Source organism: Phyllobates terribilis, unplaced genomic scaffold (genome assembly GCF_046119375.1).
Source record: "Phyllobates terribilis strain yellow unplaced genomic scaffold, ASM4611937v1 Scaffold_9__5_contigs__length_417890890, whole genome shotgun sequence".
Classification (NCBI taxonomy): Eukaryota; Metazoa; Chordata; class Amphibia; order Anura; family Dendrobatidae; genus Phyllobates; species Phyllobates terribilis.
In genome coordinates, this window is record NW_027362769.1 from 59,355,386 (window position 1) to 59,377,376 (window position 21,991).

General features: G+C 46.7%; 1 protein-coding gene across 1 annotated transcript in view; it reads left to right on the forward strand.

Moving 5' to 3' along the window:
* The window catches only part of PLCL1 (phospholipase C like 1 (inactive)), a 397,791-nt gene that overhangs the window by 136,267 nt on the left and 239,533 nt on the right, over window positions 1-21,991 (forward strand). The window lies entirely within an intron of this gene.

Below are 21,991 nucleotides of genomic sequence, written 5' to 3' on the forward strand. Positions count from 1 at the left end.
ACTCTTATGCACTTGTATGCCTCAGCAATCGATTACCCCTCTCTGTAACTTCATGGCTATGGTTTCTAAATTCTTCCACTTTTCAATAATGCCATGAACTGACTTATTACAATGGTGGCTCATATTTCATAACTACACTCAGAGCTCTTTAGAATGATCCATTCTTTCACAAATGCTTGTAAAGGGCAACTGCATGGCGTGGGGCTGGATATTACCTTCTTAATGATGTTTTCATCATAGCTAAACAGGAGGCTATGTTATGTAGCAGGATCTGCCTGGGAATGCAGTGACCAGAGCGTGCTCTGATCACTGCAATACTACCATTTACATGCTACTATCAATCTCCAACAGTTGCAGTTAATGTTGTCTTTGGTATTGTGGGAAACTTATGGGTTATCATGTCGCTTGAGGGCCTGTTGAAGGCCCCCATAACTAGAAGGTTAGTTCTTCTGTGAAGCTCAGCTATGGGCTGGGCTTCATAGGTAAACTGTTATTTTGCTATTTACTGCAGTACTATAGTTTTCGGTATATAGGATAAGTGATCAAATGATTTCTGGTTCAAGTCCCCTAGGGGAGATAAAATAAACAAAACTTTTTTGATCTTTATTTATATTTTTTTTCCCTTTTTTCAATACGTTGTATGGTTAAATGAATGGATTCATTCAAAACTAAAACTTGAAACAAGTTGAGAAAAAAATCAAAGCACAAATTCCCTGGTCATTAAAGGTTTTATACACCGATGGCAATGGGACGAAATGAAAAACCTGAATTCAATGATTAAGAGACTTATCCCTATACTTTTGTCCATGGCTCCAAGTGATAATAGGGTTAATTATCATTTATTGGATCCACAGCATATGAACTCCAGCGAGCATCCATGTAGGTGGTGGAGACGTAGCAGTCTCACCCAGGCCGATATATGGTGCTGAAATGAACTTGTTCATGACTATTATCTGAAACCCGAGGGCTGTCGCTTTTCTAACTGGTTGTGGATTATTAAAGGGACAGTGCTATCCCTATGATGATGTGCACATAGTGATGTGATCTTGCAGATTTGAGTGTGCGAAAGTCCGACATTTGACATGTCTTCTCTGCAGGAAATTCATATAAAAAGTAATATCTTCACAGAGCACTCTATTAGCGAAGAGCAAGTCATATTATAAGTATTGTCACTGCCGTGGGATGCGCTGCAAGAGAGCAAAGTGGTAATTAATATTCTGTCTGCAGTAATTACAGCAGCTGTAACTGTGCTAATATTAGTAGTGACAAAGACCTGAAAACAAGGAGATTAGCAGTGTTCTGCAAACCTTACACTGGCCGGTTAACCATGTTAGGAACATTTCACCTTAAAGAAAACCTTTCACAGGGTCAAAAGTAAGCAGGTGGTTTTCCTCTGATTTCATTACTGCTGCTCTCCTCCTGAGTACTCCATATTTTGTTTTTTTGTATATCCGCCATATGGGACTTTTTATCTGGTGCTAACTTTTCTGATCTCTACTAAAGGGGCGAGGCTCACAGAGTACTAATGCAAGGCAGCCTAAAGACATGCCCCAAGAGGGTAATGTCAGCCACGCCCCCTTGTAGAGACCAGAAAAATTAGCACTTGATGAGAAAAGGCCCATATCTCTGCAACCCTATATGAATTTACAAAAAACTAAGAATGGAATACTCAGGAGAACAGCGAGAATCAAATAAGAACAAAACCTGGCCACTTCTGAGCTGGTGACAGGTCCCCTTTATACCCATACCAGCAGCTGTTGTCTTACTGATATGCTGTTTTTGAGCAAAACATTTTAGTTATATTTTATATTTGTTTTTAGAATTTTTGTCTTATAACTTGTGTAATGACGAACCTTACTTGCTTCTGTAAGACTATTTGCCTACTTATCTACCTCTGCATGTTGACACTGTGAATAAGTCACTGAGGACCTACAAGCTCCACCTCCCAATTAGAAGTAGGACATTCTTTTAGACGCCTTTACACAGGATTAAAATACAATAAACACCCCAATACACATTAGATTTAATTCAATTGAACCTGCTGATTTTGGCAGGATTGACTGACCATCTAAGGATATGTTCACACTGAAATTTTTTCAGTAGTTTTTGCAGCAGAAATTGTCCAACTTTCCAATCAAAACTCGTAGTTTTTGAACTACTCATGTATTTTGAAAATGTTCTGCTCCAAAACCAAAACTCAGTATGAACATACTGTATGTGTGAGGGCCTCCTGACTATCTGTTTTTCAGATGATGTGGGGGAAATAATGATCGCGCAGTTTGAATTCAAATCTCTACTCTCTGTTCTGGGCAGTTAAAGGGGTTGTCCACTGCTCGGACAACCCTTCTCAATCACTATGACCCTCCCTTATAAAATAACAACACTTCTACTTGCCTCTGGTGGAGGCGCCATTTCAGCGGTGTCGGCACTGGCTCTCCCGGGGCTCGCTTGACATAACAATGCAGCCAATAAGTGGCCGTTTCACTGTGCCCTCCTTCAGACGTAACTGACATCCAGAAGAAGTGAGAGTTGTGGCAGATGAAAAAGGGTACAACTAATTTCTATTCGAAATACAAAAATAAACTGAGCTCTTTCAAAACAATAATGTGATGATATTAACAGATCGTAGACCCTCTCCGCACTCCTTTCTGCTGTTAATAACATGATTTATATAACTGTTATACTGCAAAGAGTCGTCTTTTCTGCTGCACTGGGCTGTATTGCGGCTCCATAATAATCTTCAATTCTGTGCAATAAATGTAATGTAAGAGTCCCCCAGTTAGTACTGCTCCCAGAACCCACTCTAAGGGTAAGGGACAGGGTGAAGCAGCACTCGCTGATTTCATTGAAACTCGTGCTATGCAGGCACACCCCACTGATGAAATACATCAAATTCATTAAGAGGCATGTATTTAGCACATCTTATCCCACCACACTTCTTGTCCAGTCTCAGAACAAAAGTCTGCAGTCATTCTGTGATAGCATACTGACGAATCATGACTGTGTGCGATATGCACACTGTCAGGATTTCAATGAATTCTCTGTGTGGGTGGGAAGCCTCGTGACCGCATATATGCGATTTACATTTCTGTGATCATATGCCGAGTGGTCTTGACGCGCCCCTGGGCCTGTGTCGCGCTGCGTTGCGCACGCGGGAGCTTACCCGGAGCCGGATCTCTTGAGGGTTGTAGTCTCGTGGCGGCGACCCGGTCCGTGCCCAGGGAGTCAAACTGAGCGGCGATGTACTAGCAGTAGATGGTTGGTGACTACGCCACCCGTTGAATGCAGCTATGGAGCTGCCGCTGCGGGGCAGACCGCTGAGGCCGGTGGAAGGATGGTGCAGCGTGGATGGTATAACCCCCAACGGGAGGGGTATGGCCTCAGGGCAGCCGACGTGGATGATGGGGGTAGCAGGAACCACTCAGAGACGGTGCGGTGTAGTTCAGGGTCTTTACTGGTGACAAAGATAGACCCTCCCGGAGTACTTGCTAGTGATAGGGGCCTGGTCAGTCCTTGAGCAGATGGGATTTCCCCTGGCCAGGCGGAGTTGTAGGCCTTCCCAACTAACTGTACTCTTCTGGCTACCTTGCTAGAGGCGGGAATAAGTAGCCCACGTCCCTGAGTGTACCGTGTGGTGCTCACCCGTATGGCCGGTGACTCGGGGCCTTCTAATGGCTTTCGCTCCACGATGGCGGTGCTGGTCCCACGCGTGTGACCGTGCCTTCGGGCTTCTGGGCCAGAGGACCTGAAATCCTCTGCCGGACGGTTTCTGCTGCTGGGTAGGAGTTAGTCCCCACAGCCTCGGACTCCGGGTCCGGTTAGAAATCTTCTCAGTCAGGGCGAGCTCTGTAGCTGCCAGCCCCTGACTCGTTGTAACACTGCTCCCCACAGAGCTCCTGATGTTTCTTGCTATGCTGCTTCTCTTCTCTACTCTTGTTCTGTCTTCTTTCTCACTCACTCTGCCTCAGCCCCGGGTTTATATAGGGGAAGTCCTTCCCCTCCCAAGACTGGGCAGGAGGTGTGGCATGCACAAGATCCCTGACCAAAGGACCTCCCACCTGCTCTCAGACGTAATATCTCTATCACTGTGGCAACCAGACCCCTGGGGTGTCACATTCCCCCCTAGTGAAATTTAGTACTCCGGGACTAAACATATTTTTTAGAAAAACATAACAAGGTATAGCAATAACAATACAACAAGAAAAACACATAAGATGGTTACGGCGTGTCCGCAACCGGGTGCAGTTTTGAAAAGCAAGGTGTCCATTTCACCAAAACAGGGAGACGTAACCAGGTAGGGGCCTGTCCTGCCCCGAGTCCTTAACAGTCTTTAGTCCATCCTGGGTTACGCTCCAACTATGTACAAGGATTCCCGGTAAATCCACCAAGGACTCCTAAAAAGAACTAGAAACACAAAATTATACACAAGCAACTATAAACAAGTAAACAGTATAAGATCGCTTAAACATTTAGATCCTCCAACGTGCGGGTAGCTGGCCTCTAGTGGCCCTAGTGGACCTACGGAGCTGACTGTCTGGCCCTGAACTACAGGGTGTAGGAGCTGTCAAGGGTAAACTGGGCAGCTGTCTATGGGCCCTCTGGCTCACTAGGGGTATGGCAGGCTCACTATAAGCAGAGGGTTGACTTTCCGGGTCTGCTTGTGTAGAGTCTTCTGCCTCCTGGACCGGCTGTTCTTCCAGCTCTACCGGTTGCTCCGTAGGTTCTTGGGATGATGGTTGGAGGAAGGTGAGTACGGGTACCACGACTGCACCATTGACTTGAGTCCAAGACCGAGGGAAGTCCCCGAGCACGGTACTAACCATATCTTCCCTTTCCTCTACGGGTCGATGGTCTTCTTGTTCCTCTTCAGGGTTCCTCAGTTGTTCGGGACACTTCTTCAGGTGGTCCCGGGATACAATGGCTGTGGTTTCCCCTCCGTCTTTACTGATGGTACAGACCTTCGGGTTTTCGTGGCTTGAGGGCAGTACGGTGTACGGGTCCTTCTCCCACTGGTCGTCCAACTTGTGGAGCCGTCTCTTCCTCTTCAAGACCTGCTCTCCGGGTACCAGGGGAACAGCGGGAGCATACTGGTTATAAGTTTTCTCTTGTCTTTCCCTAGCCTGACAGAGACTTCGCTCCACGCTCTCCTGTACTCTCCGGTACTGCTGCTGCCTCTCTGTGTCCCAGTCTGTTTCTGGTGAAGTGTCCTCGGGTGTCAGGACTCCCATTTCCAGGTCAACAGGTAACTTACCAGGTCTTGCCCTCATTAGGTAAGCCGGGGTACAGTTGGTGGAACCTACCGGGATGTGGTTGTATAGGTCCACCAGATCGGGCAACTTTTCAGGCCAGAGACTGCGTTCTTCCAGGGGCAACGTTTTTAGAAGATCCATTACCACCTGGTTCATTTTTTCACAAAGTCCATTAGTCTGCGGATGGTAGGGTGTCGTCCTTATCTTCCGGCAGCCATACAGATTGCAGAATTCCTGGAAGACCTCCGCTTCAAAGGCAGGTCCCTGGTCCGTCAGCACTTGGTCCGGGTACCCGTGTGGACGGCAAAAGTGCTGCTGGAAGGCTCTAGCTGCTGTTTGAGCCGTTAAGTCCTTGACGGGGACGACAACCAGAAACCGGGAGTAATGATCCACGATGGTTAACGCGTAGACGTAGCCACTTCTGCTTGGGGTCAGTTTTACATGATCCAAGGCTACCAGTTCCAACGGTTGCCGGGTGACGATGGACTGCAGGGGAGTCTTCTGGCTGGCGCGGTCCTTCCTTCTCAGGTTGCACGGGCCACAGTCTCTGCACCACTTCTCAATGGTTCCCCTCATGCCTACCCAATGGAATCGCTCGCGCAGCAGGAACTCCAGCTTCTTCCACCCGAAGTGTCCAGCTCCGTCGTGGTATGCCTCCATCACCATGGCTGCGTCTCTTCGTGGCACCACTACTTGCCAGAGTAATTCATGCGTCCGGGAGTTAACCATTCTGCGGCACAACTTCCCTTTGTAAAGGAACAGTCGACTCTTCTCTGCCCATAGTTGTTTGGCTTCCTCCGGAGCGTCTGGTTCAAGGCGAGCCTCCGGCCGAGTCAGCATCTCCTTCACCAGTCGGACGGCAGGGTCGCTGTCTTGCGTTTCCGCCCAGTTGTAGTGAGGTAAGGGGTTCAACGTAGCAGCCTGCTTACTCCTTACCCGGTGGGAATACTGGATAGTCCCATGACGGTGGAACGCAGGGAGTTCAATTTCTTCCAGTCCCTCCGGATCTTCTCCTTCGTCCGGCAGGTTGGGCATCCTGGACAGGGCGTCCGCGTTAGTATTGGAGCGCCCTGCCCGGTATTTGATTATGAACTCGTAGTTGGACAGACGGGCCATCCACCTCTGCTCCAGGGCACCGAGTCTTGCCGTGTCCAGGTGTGTCAACGGGTTGTTATCCGTGTACACGGTGAACCGGGAAGAAGCAAGGTAATGCTTAAAGCGCTCAGTGACTGCCCATACCACGGCCAGGAACTCTAGCTTAAATGAGCTATAATTCTCGGGGTTCCTTTCGGTGGGTCGCAGTTTTCGGCTGGTGTAGGCGATTACTCGTTCTTTCCCCTGCTGGATCTGGGACAGTACGGCTCCTAGCCCGATGTTACTGGCGTCGGTGTAGAGGATGAAGGGCTGGCTATAATCCGGGTACGCCAAGATTTCATCCCCCGTGAGGGCCATCTTCAGCTGGCGGAAGGACTCTTCTTCTAGCTCTTCCCATTTGAAGGGCGGCTTCTGGTTCTTGGCCTTCCGGGACTGGCCTATCAGGAGGTCCTGCATAGGCGCTGCCTTTTTGGTGAAACCGGGAATAAACCTTCGGTAGTAGCCTACCAACCCGAGGAACTGCCGCACTTCTTTTACGCTGGAGGGGCTTGGCCATCCCTTAATTGCGGTGATCTTATCGGGGTCGGGAGCCACTCCGTCAGCGCTCACCACGTGTCCCAGGTACTGCACCTTTGGTTTCAGGAGGTGACACTTGGAGGGTTTCACCTTTAGGCCGTAACTCGCCAGAGCTTCGAACACCTCCGCCAGGTGTTTCAGGTGGTCCTCATAAGTTTTGGAGTATACGATGACATCGTCCAGGTACAACAGGACCGTCTCGAAGTTTCTGTGGCCCAGACAGCACTCCATTAATCGTTGGAAGGTTCCTGGGGCGTTGCAGAGTCCGAACGGCATGCAGGTGAACTCACTAAGTCCCATCGGGGTGGTGAATGCGGTCTTCTCCCGGTCCGCCTCTGCTACAGGAACCTGCCAGTACCCGCTAGTGAGATCCAAGGTAGAGAAGAAGTTAGCAGATCTTAAAGCAGCCAATGACTCCTCTATCCTTGGTAAGGGGTACGCATCCTTGTGTGTGATACGGTTGATTTTCCGGTAATCTACACACATCCTCATGGTGTTGTCTTTCTTTTTGACTAAAACTAGCGGGGCTGCCCAGGGGCTACAGCTATCCCGGATTACCCCAGCCTCCTTCATGTCTCTAAGCATCCCCTTGGCGTGTTGGTAATGTGCAGGGGGTACGGGTCGATACCTCTCTTTTATGGGAGGATGATCTCCCGTGGGGATGCGGTGTTCTACCCCCTTGACTCGCCCGAAGTCTAACGGGTGTTTACTAAACACTCTCTCATACTCTTGAACCACCCGGTAGACTCCCTGTTTCTGGTGGGAGGGAGTGGAGTCAGTTCCCAAGTGTAGTTGCTGACACCAATCCTCCATTACTTTCTTAGAGCCGTTACCTTCCTCCGGGTGAGATGGAGGCAAGGGTTCCACAGACTGTATAGAGTTTTGGTTGATGGTATATAATTTTGCTAGCGTAGCATACCGGGGCAGGTACACTTCCCTCTCCCCGATATTGATTATGCGAACGGGCACCCTCCCATGGCGTACATTGACCACCCCCCGTGCTGTCAAAATGGTGGGCCTACTGTCTGAGTAAACTGGTTCTACCATTGCCTGGTAATCTCTACCTCTCAGACCAATAGCTGCCCGGCACCAAATCATCATTTCGCTTTTTGGGGGCATGGCAATAGGGAAAGGGTCACACATTCTTACGCTACCAATCTCACCGCCGGAGAGTTCCACCTGTTGCCGTCGCATCAGTGCCCGGATCTCTTTCTGGAGCACTCGCTGCTCGCCGGAGCTGGCGTTCTTGGCAACCTGCTGTAGAAGGAAAATCACCTCTGCAAGACCATTCTCAATTACATTAGTTCCTAGAGTTATTTTTGGGTGGCTCTCATGTTTGTCAATGTCTACAATGATCAGTCCCTGTGCTGCCAGTTCGACTCTACCGATTTTGATGGTCACCTCTTTAAATCCGATCTGTGGCACGGGCTGGCCATTGCTGGCGATGATACTCAAGTCGTCGTCAGGGTAGCGGGTAATATCCGAGTCATTCCAGTACTGCTTAAAGAGCACGTACGGGATAGTGGTGACCTGTGACCCGGTGTCCAGTAGGGCACTCATGGGAATGCCATCCAGTACCACAGGCAAGACTGGACGTCCTCCCACATATCTGTCGTGCCAGTTCGATGGGCCTGGTGATCTTTTTCCTGGGGGTTGGCCCTCTACCCCAGGTTGTGCCCGTTTAAAGAACAGTACCTTTCCATATGTCCGGGTTGATTGCAGCGGCGGCAGATGGGTCGTCCGTCCTCGCTGTATCGGTCACTGGGTCTTCCTCTGGCCGGTGGGGTCCTCCTTGGTCGACGCCACGGGATGTCCTCCGGTCCGGATGCCAGCTGGATCTTCCCTGGGGTGGAAACCTGTAAAGACTGCACAGTTCGGGTTAGCGCAGCAACGCTCTTAGCTAGCTCTTGGACCTGATGGCGTAGGTCTGGAGCCGGGTCATTGTCCAAAGCCTGCGCATCAGCTCCCACAGGCCCTGCCGACAAGGGCGCCGCCTCCTGGTGGTAAGTGATAGCTGGGCGCCTGTGGGTCACAACGCCACCCGGTGCCGGTTCTCGGAGCACCCGGATGGCTCTGTCCTTGAACTGTGCAAAGTCCAGATGGGGATCCTGTAAGGCCATTGCCCGCAACTGGGTTCGGTGGGCATTGCAATATAAACCCTCTATAAATTGTTCAGTCAACAGCCTGTCCTCGTTTCCCACCCCATCAGGGTCGGTCTGCTTTATGGCCCTCAGGGCCTCTTGTAGGTTTAGTGCATAGTCCCTTATACTCTCATGCGCTCGCTGCTTGCACCCGTAGAATCTAAGCTTAATCTCGGCTGAGGTGCGGGTATCAAAGGTGTCCTTCAGCCGGGTTAGTATCCCTGCGACAGTCTTCCTCCCAGGTGGCCAGGATTTTACTTCCATTTTGGCTGCCCCGGTTAGTTGGGCCACCAGGATGCTCACTTTTTGCTCTTCTGTGAGGGGGTACACCTGGAAGAGGCTATCCAGCTTTTCTCTAAAGTCATGCAGGGTATGTGACTCCCCTGAGTACTGGGGTAGCCAAGCTGCTCCCGGGATATAGGGCATGGTGAAGGGCATAACTGCAGCAGCGGTGGCGCTGGCGGGGGTTGAGGCAGTGAAGCTCTCCTCCGTATCCGACATCTTCCTCCCCCCTAGTGGACCGTGGCCTACCTTGCGATGATCCTGTTCCGTAGGCCGCGGCTCCGCAGTGGATCGTCAGGGTTGAGGACCTTCCGTCGCGCTCCGGTGACGTCGGCGTCTGCTGGGCTCCTTCCAGGACCTTACGCAACGTCCGGACGTGAGGCGGGGCTTCAGTTCTCGCGTGCTTTCGGAGTCCATGCCCCTCTTCTTCCCGCGCGGCGTCCCCAAGATGGCGTCCAATGGCGGGAAAACTCCACGGATGGCGGGAAGAAGGTCGAAGATGGCGCCGGATGGCGGGAAAACTTCGCGGATGGCGGGAAGAAGGTAGAAGATGGCGCCGGATGGCGGGAAACCTCCACGGATAGCGGGAATCTTCACCACTGGTAAGTTTGAACAGTCTTTGCTTTTCAGGCACGCAGTACCCGGTGGTTGCGGGCACGAAATCCTGCCGACTACGCCAAAGTTGACGCGCCCCTGGGCCTGTGTCGCGCTGCGTTGCGCACGCGGGAGCTTACCCGGAGCCGGATCTCTTGAGGGTTGTAGTCTCGTGGCGGCGACCCGGTCCGTGCCCAGGGAGTCAAACTGAGCGGCGATGTACTAGCAGTAGATGGTTGGTGACTACGCCACCCGTTGAATGCAGCTATGGAGCTGCCGCTGCGGGGCAGACCGCTGAGGCCGGTGGAAGGATGGTGCAGCGTGGATGGTATAACCCCCAACGGGAGGGGTATGGCCTCAGGGCAGCCGACGTGGATGATGGGGGTAGCAGGAACCACTCAGAGACGGTGCGGTGTAGTTCAGGGTCTTTACTGGTGACAAAGATAGACCCTCCCGGAGTACTTGCTAGTGATAGGGGCCTGGTCAGTCCTTGAGCAGATGGGATTTCCCCTGGCCAGGCGGAGTTGTAGGCCTTCCCAACTAACTGTACTCTTCTGGCTACCTTGCTAGAGGCGGGAATAAGTAGCCCACGTCCCTGAGTGTACCGTGTGGTGCTCACCCGTATGGCCGGTGACTCGGGGCCTTCTAATGGCTTTCGCTCCACGATGGCGGTGCTGGTCCCACGCGTGTGACCGTGCCTTCGGGCTTCTGGGCCAGAGGACCTGAAATCCTCTGCCGGACGGTTTCTGCTGCTGGGTAGGAGTTAGTCCCCACAGCCTCGGACTCCGGGTCCGGTTAGAAATCTTCTCAGTCAGGGCGAGCTCTGTAGCTGCCAGCCCCTGACTCGTTGTAACACTGCTCCCCACAGAGCTCCTGATGTTTCTTGCTATGCTGCTTCTCTTCTCTACTCTTGTTCTGTCTTCTTTCTCACTCACTCTGCCTCAGCCCCGGGTTTATATAGGGGAAGTCCTTCCCCTCCCAAGACTGGGCAGGAGGTGTGGCATGCACAAGATCCCTGACCAAAGGACCTCCCACCTGCTCTCAGACGTAATATCTCTATCACTGTGGCAACCAGACCCCTGGGGTGTCACAGTCTCACCTGGCTTTTCTCAATAGAAGAGAATAGAGAGAAGCCGGATGAGACTATTTGGCTGTGACCACAACTGTTCAAATCACAATACATGCGGTCATGTAACCGCTCATCCACCCAGGGACTGTACAGAAATCGTGACAGTGTGTATTTCACACAAGATTTGGCAGTCTGCAATAACTTTGAATGATTAACAGAAAACCAAAGTAAACATGTGTGATGTGTCCACCAGAAGTATTAACCTATATACATGACACATGATCAGAGTAATAAAATATATAGAATTTATTTATTATATTAAAAATAGCACAAAATATAAAGTTTAAGGAGATAGATAACCAACAAAACAGGCACAGAGGGTATCAGTAATACAATTGTATGATGTGCTCATGTATCAATTCTTTCCACTAATGAATATCATATGTCATGAGTATATGACAACACTTATAAACCAGAGATGATAGAATTGAAATAAATATGCAAACAAATGATCAACCAAATAAAGTGCCTAGTGCTATATCATTGTATATGGTTCATGAAGAAGATAGAATATCAAGGAGCAAAATATGCCATATAAGTAAATAATGTCTATAGGAATAATAAGTTATTGTCTATAGCTCATGAGGAATCATAGTGTAAGGAAACAAATATCCTCGTCAAAGCACACGGCGAAACGCGTGTCAGATAAGCACAGGCACTTTGGGGTTAGTATCTGCATTGTCACAGTTGCAGTAATATATATACCGGTGCTTCTCACAAAATTAAAATACCATCAAAAAGTTAATTTATTTCAGTTCTTCAATACAAAAAGTGAAACTCATATATTATATAGAGTCATTACAAACAGAGTGATCTATTTCAAGTGTTTATTTCTGTTAATGTTGATGATTATGGATTACAGCCAATGAAAACACAAAAGTCATTATATCAGTAAATTAGAATACTTTATAACAACAGCTTGAAAAATGTTTTTAAAATCCGAAATGTATGTTCAGTAAATGCGCTCTATACTTGGTCGGGGCTCCTTTTGCATCAATTACTGCATCAATGCGGCGTGGCATGGAGGCGATCAGCCTGTGGCACTGCTGAGGTGTTATGGAAGCCAAGGTTGCGTTGATAGCAGCCTTCAGCTCGTCTGCATTGTTAGGTCTGGTGTCTCTCATCTTCCTCTTGACAATACCCCATAGATTCTCTATGGGGTTAAGGTCAGGTGAGTTTGCTGCCAATCAAGCACAGTGATACTGTTTGTAAACCAGGTATTGGTAATTTTGGCGGAGTGTGGACAGGTGCCAAGTCCTGCGGGAGAATGACATTTCCATCTCCAAAAAGCTTGTCAGCAGAGAGAAGCATGAAGTGCTCTAAAAATTTCCTGGTAGACGGCTGCGCTGACTTTGGTCTTGATAAAACACAGTGGACCTACACCAGCTGATGACATGGCTCCCCAAACCATCACTGATTGTGGAAACTTCACACTAGACCTCAAGCAGCTTGGATTGTGGCCTCTCCACTCTTCCTCCAGACTCTGGGACCTTAATTTCCAAATTGAAATTGGAACTCTGGGACCGTGTGGAGTGTGTCAATAACTGCCTACTGGACATCTGTCAAGTCAGCAGTCTTCCCCATGATTGTGGAGCCTACTGAAACAGGCTAAAGGACCCTTTTAAATGCTTAGGAAGCCTTTGCAGGTGTTTTTTGTTAATTATTTTAATTTACTGAGATAATGACTTTTGTGTTTTCATTGGCTGTAAGCCATAATCATCAGCATTAACAGAAATAAACACTTGAAATAGATCACTCTGTTTGTAATAACTCTATATATGATTTTCACTTTTTGTATTGAAGAACTAAAATAAATTAACTTCTTGATGATATTCTAATTTAGTGAGATGCACCTGTAGGTATGCTCTGCTTACATGGCGTACTTCAGTATCTGTTTCCTAACATCATGATTCCTCATGAGCTATATAGACAATAACTTATTATTCCGCACTTTTTTCACATACGCATTGACTTGCATTGCCAATTATTTTGATCTGACCCTCAGATCAGAATTGGACATGTCTCCACGATTTTCCACGGACATGTGAATGGCCCCATAGACTATCACAGGTACGTGTGCCATCTGTGAAAATCATTGATATTATTTGTACACAAAAATCGGACGCAGGTTGATTGGAGATAAAAAAAATTTGTTAATGGCCTCGCGGTTAATTGCCGTCAAACAGCACAACTTGCAGCCGTTACCCATAAGGCTATATTCACACGTTGCGTTTTTGCTGTGTTTTTTCTGCATGCAAAACTTCTTTTCTTGTCAGTAAAGAAGCTGCTTAAAAAGAGCAGGATTTTTTTTTTTTTTGCTGCATTTTTGCCACGTTTTTTTGCTCCATTTTTCAAATACATTTGTCTCTTCTGCATGCTAATAGTTTTTAGTGCCTGTTGTCCCTGGGGTTTCTACACCAAAAACGCAGCAAAACCTGATACCTAAAGTTGGTTTGCTGCGTTTTAGCACTTACTCATTGCTTTGTATTGGTGAAAAAACGCTGCAAAAAAGCTGAAAGAAGTGACATGCTGCAGTTTTCAAAAACGCAGCAGTTTTCCAATTTCTGAAATCCGATTTCTGAAATCTCATAGCTTTTGCTTGTATTGAAAAAAGGCAGCTTTTAATTTGCATAAAAAAAGCAGCAAAAAAAAACGCAGCATAAATGCAACATGTGAACATAGCCTTAAGCAGCTTTCATCTGCAGTGAATTTGAAACCTAAGCTGATTTGCGTGTCCATATGGTTTGGGCTACATTGTGATTGTACCTCTTCTTCTGCAGTGTGTCAACCCAGACAAATGATTTTCTGATAATTTAAAGAGCTCACACTTTTGCCCCAGGTGATCTATAGTATGATTTTGTAGGGTTCAGCAACAAATAATCCAAAAGGATAAGGGATCACTGATTGCTCCCACCTAATCGCACTTGGGGATGGACTTGTGAAGTGCATTTGGCCCGGTGCGGCCGGTGAATGTGAATCTGGAGCAGCTATTACTGTGCTGTTCAGCGTTGTGAAGCTGAGCAGTAGACGGGCCAGCGTTGCCTGGTTGCAGACGCTTGGAGATAACTATGTTGGAGGTGACAGGTTGCTGTAAGGAGCTGTCAGGCAGATGTGACATTCAGTCTTTTAATTTTGTTAATGGCTGATTGTAAAGGAACTCAAATTTCCACTGCTCTACAGGTTAAGTGAGAATCAGTTGTACCATCTCCAAACCTCCCTAGCTTAACCCTGGTGGTGTCGGCAAGCGATAAAATGGTACCTTTGAATCACTGAACTAGATCAAATACTTTGCAAATATACTGTACATTGGAGAAGAATATCACAGGAAGAAAAAAATAAGTGACTTGAGACTCGAAGACATCAAGCTAAAAAAAAACAATATTGTAAAATAATAAAAGAAAACAATATTTGGCTGTACCACCCCCACCGATCCTGCACCGATGGTCTCCCATTCGTCTTTGTTTACAAGCAGATAGCAATGAAACTGTCAGCGGTGTCCTTTACTTCCTGGCGTCACCAAGCAGTGGCCGCGCATGGTGGCTTGTGAAATGGTCAGCTCTGGAGCACTGAATGGTACTCTACGGTATAGTGCTCCCCAACTCCGGTCCTCAATGCCCACCAACAGATGATGTTCTCAGGATTTCCTTAGTATTACACAGATGATGGAATTATTGCCTGTGCAGGTGATGAAATTATCACCTGTGTAATACTAAGGAAATCCTGAAAACATGACTTGTTGGTGGACCTTGAGGACTGGAGTTGGGGAACCCTGCTCTACGGGACCAGAATCCACTGATCCCCTTTCTCCTTCTTCTTAAAGTGGGCTGCCACCTATCAGATATGTATGTCATGAAATGGTATTTAGAGAAACTGGCTCCAGGGAACTTATATCACTGCCCTTGCAGGGTCAGGAGGGAATAATAATATTTACGAAGAGAATAGAAAGGCAATCCTGTTGCAATTAAACATCCTTTAATCCAGAAAAACTGCTAATCCATCAAGCGGTACATTGCAAGGCAAAAGTGAGCAGTGCGGGGAGAGGGGAAGTAGACTCTTCTTCACTTTGGAGACTAGCGCCTATTAACCCCTTGCTTGATATTTAAATAATAATATTTATGGAGCTGCAACTGATGACATTGATACTTTGAATCATTGGATGGTGCCAAGATGTTATATTTGCATAAAAACTGAAAGGACAAAGAAGCCCAAAATAGGGCGCTATCCAGACAACAGGCGTTTCCATATGTGGAAACTGATCACCTGTAGTGTTGTCAGAAAGTACAGCACTTGGAAGAGCTCAGAAATAAAGGGTCCGGCTGCTGCTGCTGCTCTGCAGGTTGGTAGATCCAGCGTAATATGAATAGATTTGGAGAAGCAGATATGCTGCGCTGTTGGCGTCTCAACAAATAGAGATGTCATAAAACACTCGAGATAGTAGAATAGATAACGTGGTTTTATTCTCAACGCGTTTCGGAGTGCACTCATTTCTTCATCAGGAGAACCACAAGACTCCTCTCCACATTTTTTATTTCTTCAGTTAATCATTGAACCAGAGCCAAAAATGTAATTATATAGGATCAGAGATCCACTTGTCACATACAGCTGCTCCAAAAAGCCAGGTTGGATTAAGTCACTTTAAGAAGTTGTCCACTACTAGGACAACTCCTTGCATTCCCCATGCTTGGTCCCGATAAAATAAAAAAGCTTTTACTCACCCCCCGCGGTGGTCAGCACTCTCTCTCCCCGGGGCTCCTGTGCTGTTGTAACATGTTACACCGGCGCCCGATCAGCGCTGGCATCACTGTCTCCACCTCCTGTCGAATTGAACAGGAAGAGGAAGTCAGAGAGTAGCCGCAGCCTGGACTTCATCTTCATGTTTGATTTGTCCGAACGTTGAGGCACTGATGCCAGCGCTGATTGGAGCTGGGGTCACGTGTCACAACAACAGCATCGGAGCCCCGGGACCGTGAGGGCCTACACCGCTGGAACGGCGCCAGCATGGGAGGCAAGAATAAGCTTTTTTATTTTATTGGGGCCGAACATTTAGATCAAGAAGGGGTTGTTCTAGTAGTGGATAAGATGAGAACCCTCTTTCAAGTGGTGTAACTTGAAGTTCATTGACCCCAATTCAAAATCACCAACAGAGCCTCCAACTGTCACCGGGTCTTTATAGTCCTGTTCACACTACATTTCTGCAGTGCGTTTGGGAGTTCTGTCTGAATCCAATTTTTAAGAAACTCCCCAATGGAGATCTAGAATGCAATGACACAAATGGCATTTTCAGGAAAAAAAACCTGTCAGTTCAGACTCCTAAAAAAAGTGGCCTACTAAATTTCTGCGCATAGATGGACACTTTCAGAAAAAAAATACAAACAGAGTGCCTTTAGACTCGTTTGTGTCATTGCATTCATTGCCAGCGTTTTTTTTGACGGTTTTCCCTTGGTTTTTGTGACATCTTTTTTAATTGTTGTTTTTTTTCACTCCGTTAAATAATAAAGAAACCGCTATCATTTTTTGTAAAACAAAAATTATGGCAAATCGCTCTACCCCACTCCATTGTAAGTTTTATTTAACAGGATCAGGTTTGATCCCCGGCTGTCAGGCAGAGCCCGATACGCTGGGGAGAAGACAGAAGTGGTTTATCACCACTTATCTTCTACTGGCTGTGCATACTCCAGTTACAGTGGAAAAAATGAGAAATAAAAGAAAAAAAATGTTCCTCAGATTTTTTATGAGGTTTTGTGTAAAAAAAATAAATAAATAAATGCGTATAAAACATCTGCAAAAAATTAAAAGTAATAAAAAATAAAACGTTCCCACTGCAAAAAATATGAAATAATCCAATTTTGTTTTCACATAAAATATATTGTATTACATGCATATAACACATATACAAACACAAACATCCATATAATAATATCCTGGAAAATTCAATTAATCAGTTATTTGTTGTGAGACTTGGATGGTAAAAATTTTTTATAAAAAAAAACCACTAAACCAAATATTGCTTTTTTCCCCTGTATTTGTGTCACCAAATTCCCCCCCAAAAACAGTAATTTATATATACCCTAAAACAGCAGTAAAACATAATACAAACAGAACCTTATACAGCCATGGTAATGAAAAAAAAATTATGGCTGCAGAAAGGGGAAAAATCTCCATTTTATAAATTTTGATTTTTGGAAAAAAATAATGATTTTGACTGAAATTCTATGTGAATGTGATAAAATTCCTGCATTGTGTAGGTCCAAATTGTCTATTTTGGTTCTGTTTTCCGCACCTTTGAATGCTTAGTTGTTTCGCTAAAAAATGAAGCTGCTACAGATAATTGACAAACTGGTGTTTTCCTGAGGACCTGGAATGTGGCAGAAATTCTTGTCAGATGGACGTTCTGGTGACTGATTTCACGGACCTGTGGGGAGAATTACACCTTTTTGTAACTTGTTGCAGCTTTACTATAATGAATTCCTGATTTGTGCGATGGCTCAGAATAATGTCAAAATATTCATCTGATCCAAAATGTATCAGTGCAAACTTCTATGATGATGTTTTAGTTTGGACAGTGCAGTGTAAAATTTCTGGTCTTTTTTGTCGGTTAAACATACAAAGAAATGCTGGTTACTTTACATTGCTATTAAAGCTCCACTCTAGGATTTTTTTTTATCTCCCTGCCGGAATGGTATCACCGATGTCTCTTCCGCGCCCCTAGTAAAATACTTATCAGTCGTCGTCTTGTACTCTTCTCGAGGCTGCTTCAGTCCAGTTCTGCCGTCTTGTGATGGCAGTTCTTGACTGACCGGAAGTCAGTGCTAACGATACAAACTCTGAATGTAAGTTCTGGCTCTACAATGAGAAGTGAAATCCAGTCCACCCAGCAAACACTGGAGTGATCCGGCAGGTCACAACTAGCAGAACAGGACAGCAGCGGCACTGAGAACAGCAGAAGACTCCAGCTGGTAACTTTTCTTCTACATGCATGGAACATACATTAGTGATACCACTCTGGTGGTGAAATAAAAAAAGACAAGAGTGGTGCTTTAACCGACTTCTTTTTTATAAAACCTCCAATACATAGATTATGTAATAAGCTAGTGAGAGTCGACTTCCAGGACCCGATCCAGTGGTCATGTAAGTCAAGTGGTTAACAACCGGAAGTTCTGAGTTGAGAAGATTTGTTATACATCCTAGCTGTTCTGGGGTTTTTAGTGCATACAATTTTTTGCTTCTTCTTTGTTTTTGGATGTGTTTTTGGACTATTTGTTCATTTTAGGTATGTTGAATAAAAACAAATACAACCAATTAAAGAGGATCTGACACTTCAGCAAAAAAAGTTGCGTTAAGTACCTTGTAATAATCCTTGAGCTCTCCTCATTATGCTGCTTTTTTCCATTTTGTCCTACATCACTTCATTGTAGAGATATTGACATTTGTTGCCTTTGGTGTGCAGTATGTGAAATTTCTACTTACAGTCCAACAGAATGTTTCTTCAGAGTCTTCTCTGGGGGTGTGCGCTTTCACCTCTTCCACCCAGATAGTGCCAATCACAGCTCTGCAGCGTCTGAGGCTGGTAGTGCTGTGATTGATAGCATCTGGGAGGAAGGGGTGAAAAGGCACATCCCTTGAGAAGACTGAAGAAACTGCAACCAGGGATTTCACATACTGCCCTCCAAAAACTACAATTGTAAATGTCTCTGCAATGGAGTGATGCAGTATTAAAAGGAAAAGAGCTACAGAATCAGAGAAGCTCGGGATTTTTTTCAAGAGTAAGCGACAAGTCCTCTTCACGACATATGACGTATGTTTAAATCATATGTCAGGTCCCTGACTTTGATGCAGGTTGACGGGCTGAGCCCGCATCTCTCCCCGCTCAGTCATCATGTGCCTTTAACAGCCAAACTGTTAACCAGTTAAATCCTGCTGTTAATCACTTGCAGCGGGATTTAACACTCACCGACTGTAAGCACGTTGTTGATCCCACCCATCGGTTCCCCTGTCATGTGATCACAAGGCAACGATGGATTGTCATGACAGCCAGGAGTCTTCTGATGACCCCTGTGCCTGTCATTAGAATATTTCTGTGGCCGGCATTCATAGGAGATTGTGATTTTCACTATACTTAACAGTGCTGAAGCCCTGCTATGTGTAGCACAGGTGATCGGACTGTAGCAACTTCAAGTTCCCTAAGGGGACTATTAAATACAGTAAAAAGTAAACAAAAAGTTTTTAAAAATCTGAAAAAAAACAAAAGTTCAAATCACTCCTCTTTTGCCCCATTGAAAATAAAACAATTTAAAAAAATAAATAAACATATTTGGTATCGCTGCTTTCAGAAGAAATGTCCGATCTATCAAAATATAAAATAAATTAATCCAATCTGTAAACTACATAACGAGAAAAATCGAAACGCCAGAATTATGGTTATTTTTGGCCACCACAGCGATGCAATAAAATGCAATAAGAAGTGATCAAAACATCGTATCTACCTTAAAATGGTGTAAAAAAAAATGTTAGCTCAGGGCGCAAAGAATAAGCCCTCACCCAGCCTCAGATCACGAAAAATGGAGACATTAGGGGTCTTGGAAAATGGCGACAAAAGCAAAAAATGTTTTTCATGCAAATTTCCAATTTCTTTATTCACCACTAGTGTTGAGCGAGCACTAAAATGCTCGGGTGCTCGAAGCTCGGGCCGAGCTCACCGTGACACTCAGGTGCTCGACCCGAGCAACGAGCCCAATGTTAGTCTATGGGAGACCCGAGCATTTTTGTGGCGGCACCACCGGCAGTCTGTAGAAAGCCTAAAATGTGCCCAAAACGATAGTGACCGTGTTCAAATGACATGGGGACAGCATGGGGATCGCCCCATGAAGCATTTCTGACCCCCAGGTCACTGCTGTCAACAACGTGGTCAGAGGTATTAAGCCACTTTTACGGGCTCACAATAAAACGTTCAAAAACTAAACTGAAACTGTTTTCCTGTGAAATATGTTAAGGAACATCCTTTCCAGGGTAAAGACCTGTGTATAAGGTAAATAAATAACCAAAAACAAAAATACTCCTCCACACCTTGGGCTATGTTCACAAGTAGCATTTTTTTTGCGTTTTTGCACTTTTGTATTGCTTTCAACCGTGACAAATGCATTCACCGGGAAATGTAATTTTAACATTTTACAACCTTATCTGGCCATGTGCTGTGTGACACATGCATACAGTGCTGAAAAGACATGGGAACAGCATGGGGAAGACCCCTGGAAGCATCTCTGACACCCAGGTCACTGCCTAAAAGTGTGCCAATCAGAAGATGCAGACTTGCAACTATCCCCGTCCTTGTCCCAGGGCAGTGTTCAATTGTACCTCCCCCATTCCTTGCAATGCAAGCGCAAATATGCAGCCAACCACCCACCAACCCGCAGGCTGCAATACTATACTGCTAGCTTACACTTGAAATGGGGCCTTTTAGTTTGGAGGAGGCCGAAGCTGGCCACTACCTCATGGCTGCTTCGGCAGCGAGGTCTCCATACTCAGTCCCCAGTCACCACTATTTGTCCCGGTAACCTTCCCCACACTTTTCTTAGCCTGGCCTGCTTTAGGGCAGCATTGGATGAGCCCACCAGACAACCAGACTCCTTCGGTGGGCCCTGGCTTCTCCATCAGGGGAGTTGAGAGTGCCAAGGTGAGGAGCATGATGATGATGATAGAAGTTAGCATCTGCTTTGTTTTCTTGGAATGCAAGCGTAAGTGTGCAGCCTGCCACCCACCTACCCCCAGGCTGCAATACCATACTGCTAGCTTGCTTGCACTTGAAATTGGGCCTTTTAGGCATGTGGAGGCGGAATCTGGCCACCTCGTCATGGCTGCGTCGGCGGCCTGGTATCCATACTCAGTCCCCAGCCGCCCGGCGGCCGGATGTCCACGCTTGGTCCCCAACCGCCAGGGGGCGGCCGGGTGTCCATACTCGGTCCCCAGCCGCCCTGCGGCCGGGTGCCCACACACGGTCCCCAGCCGCCTGGGGGCGGCCCGGTGTCCAGAAACGGTCCCCAGCCGCCCCTATTTGTCCCGGTGCGCCTTGTACACAAGCGCGCATACCAAAACATTACCTGTGCCCTCCCCAGTGCATTTAGTGGGAAGGACAGCCTAACCACAAACACGTGGACAAGTGAATGTGGCCAGGGATGGTCCATCTCACTGACGCCTTCACACTGGGTTAATATTGTGGAAGCCGGGACACAGTTGGACACTGGGATGCAACACGTCCTCCAGACATAGAGGATTGCAGGTCCTGGGTCAATCAGGCTTCAACACAAAGTTCAGAAGGTAGACAGCTGCAGTGGTCGGCCTCCTACACAACGAGTAAATTATTCATGATCATGAGGCCATCCATCTCCTTATCTTTCTGTTCCTTGGAATGCAAGCGCATGTATGTAGTAGCAACTAGGACTGAGGTGGTCAGCGTTTTGGCGCATATCCTACCTCCTCCGAGGATTGTTGGATGTTTTCCTGCTACTATACCAGTTCTATGACTCCCGTTAAAACAAAGCTTCAGGTGATGAATGATGGATGAGGTGGTGGCAAAGGAGAAAGAGCAGGAGGAACAGGGACCATTCACATTAATATCACGCCAGTCAACCACACATGTCTTGTAGGATATGTTTCTGTACCAAAAGGAGCGGTTCGGCTACACAGTTATAGGGCATACAGTGAGTGTAATGCCTACCAAAAATTTTGAGGCACTCCAATTTCCCTTGGAAGTGACATGGAGGTCAGAGGGCCTTAACTAAACCGTTTTTTCCATTTATTGCAATTGGGTCTCCTGTACACTGTTAGCCTAAGCAATGAATGGAAGGCTTTCCAAAAATTATGAGGAACTGCAATGCCCCTTGAAACAGATGTGGATTACTGCATACTAAAAACCTTCTACCCATTATTGG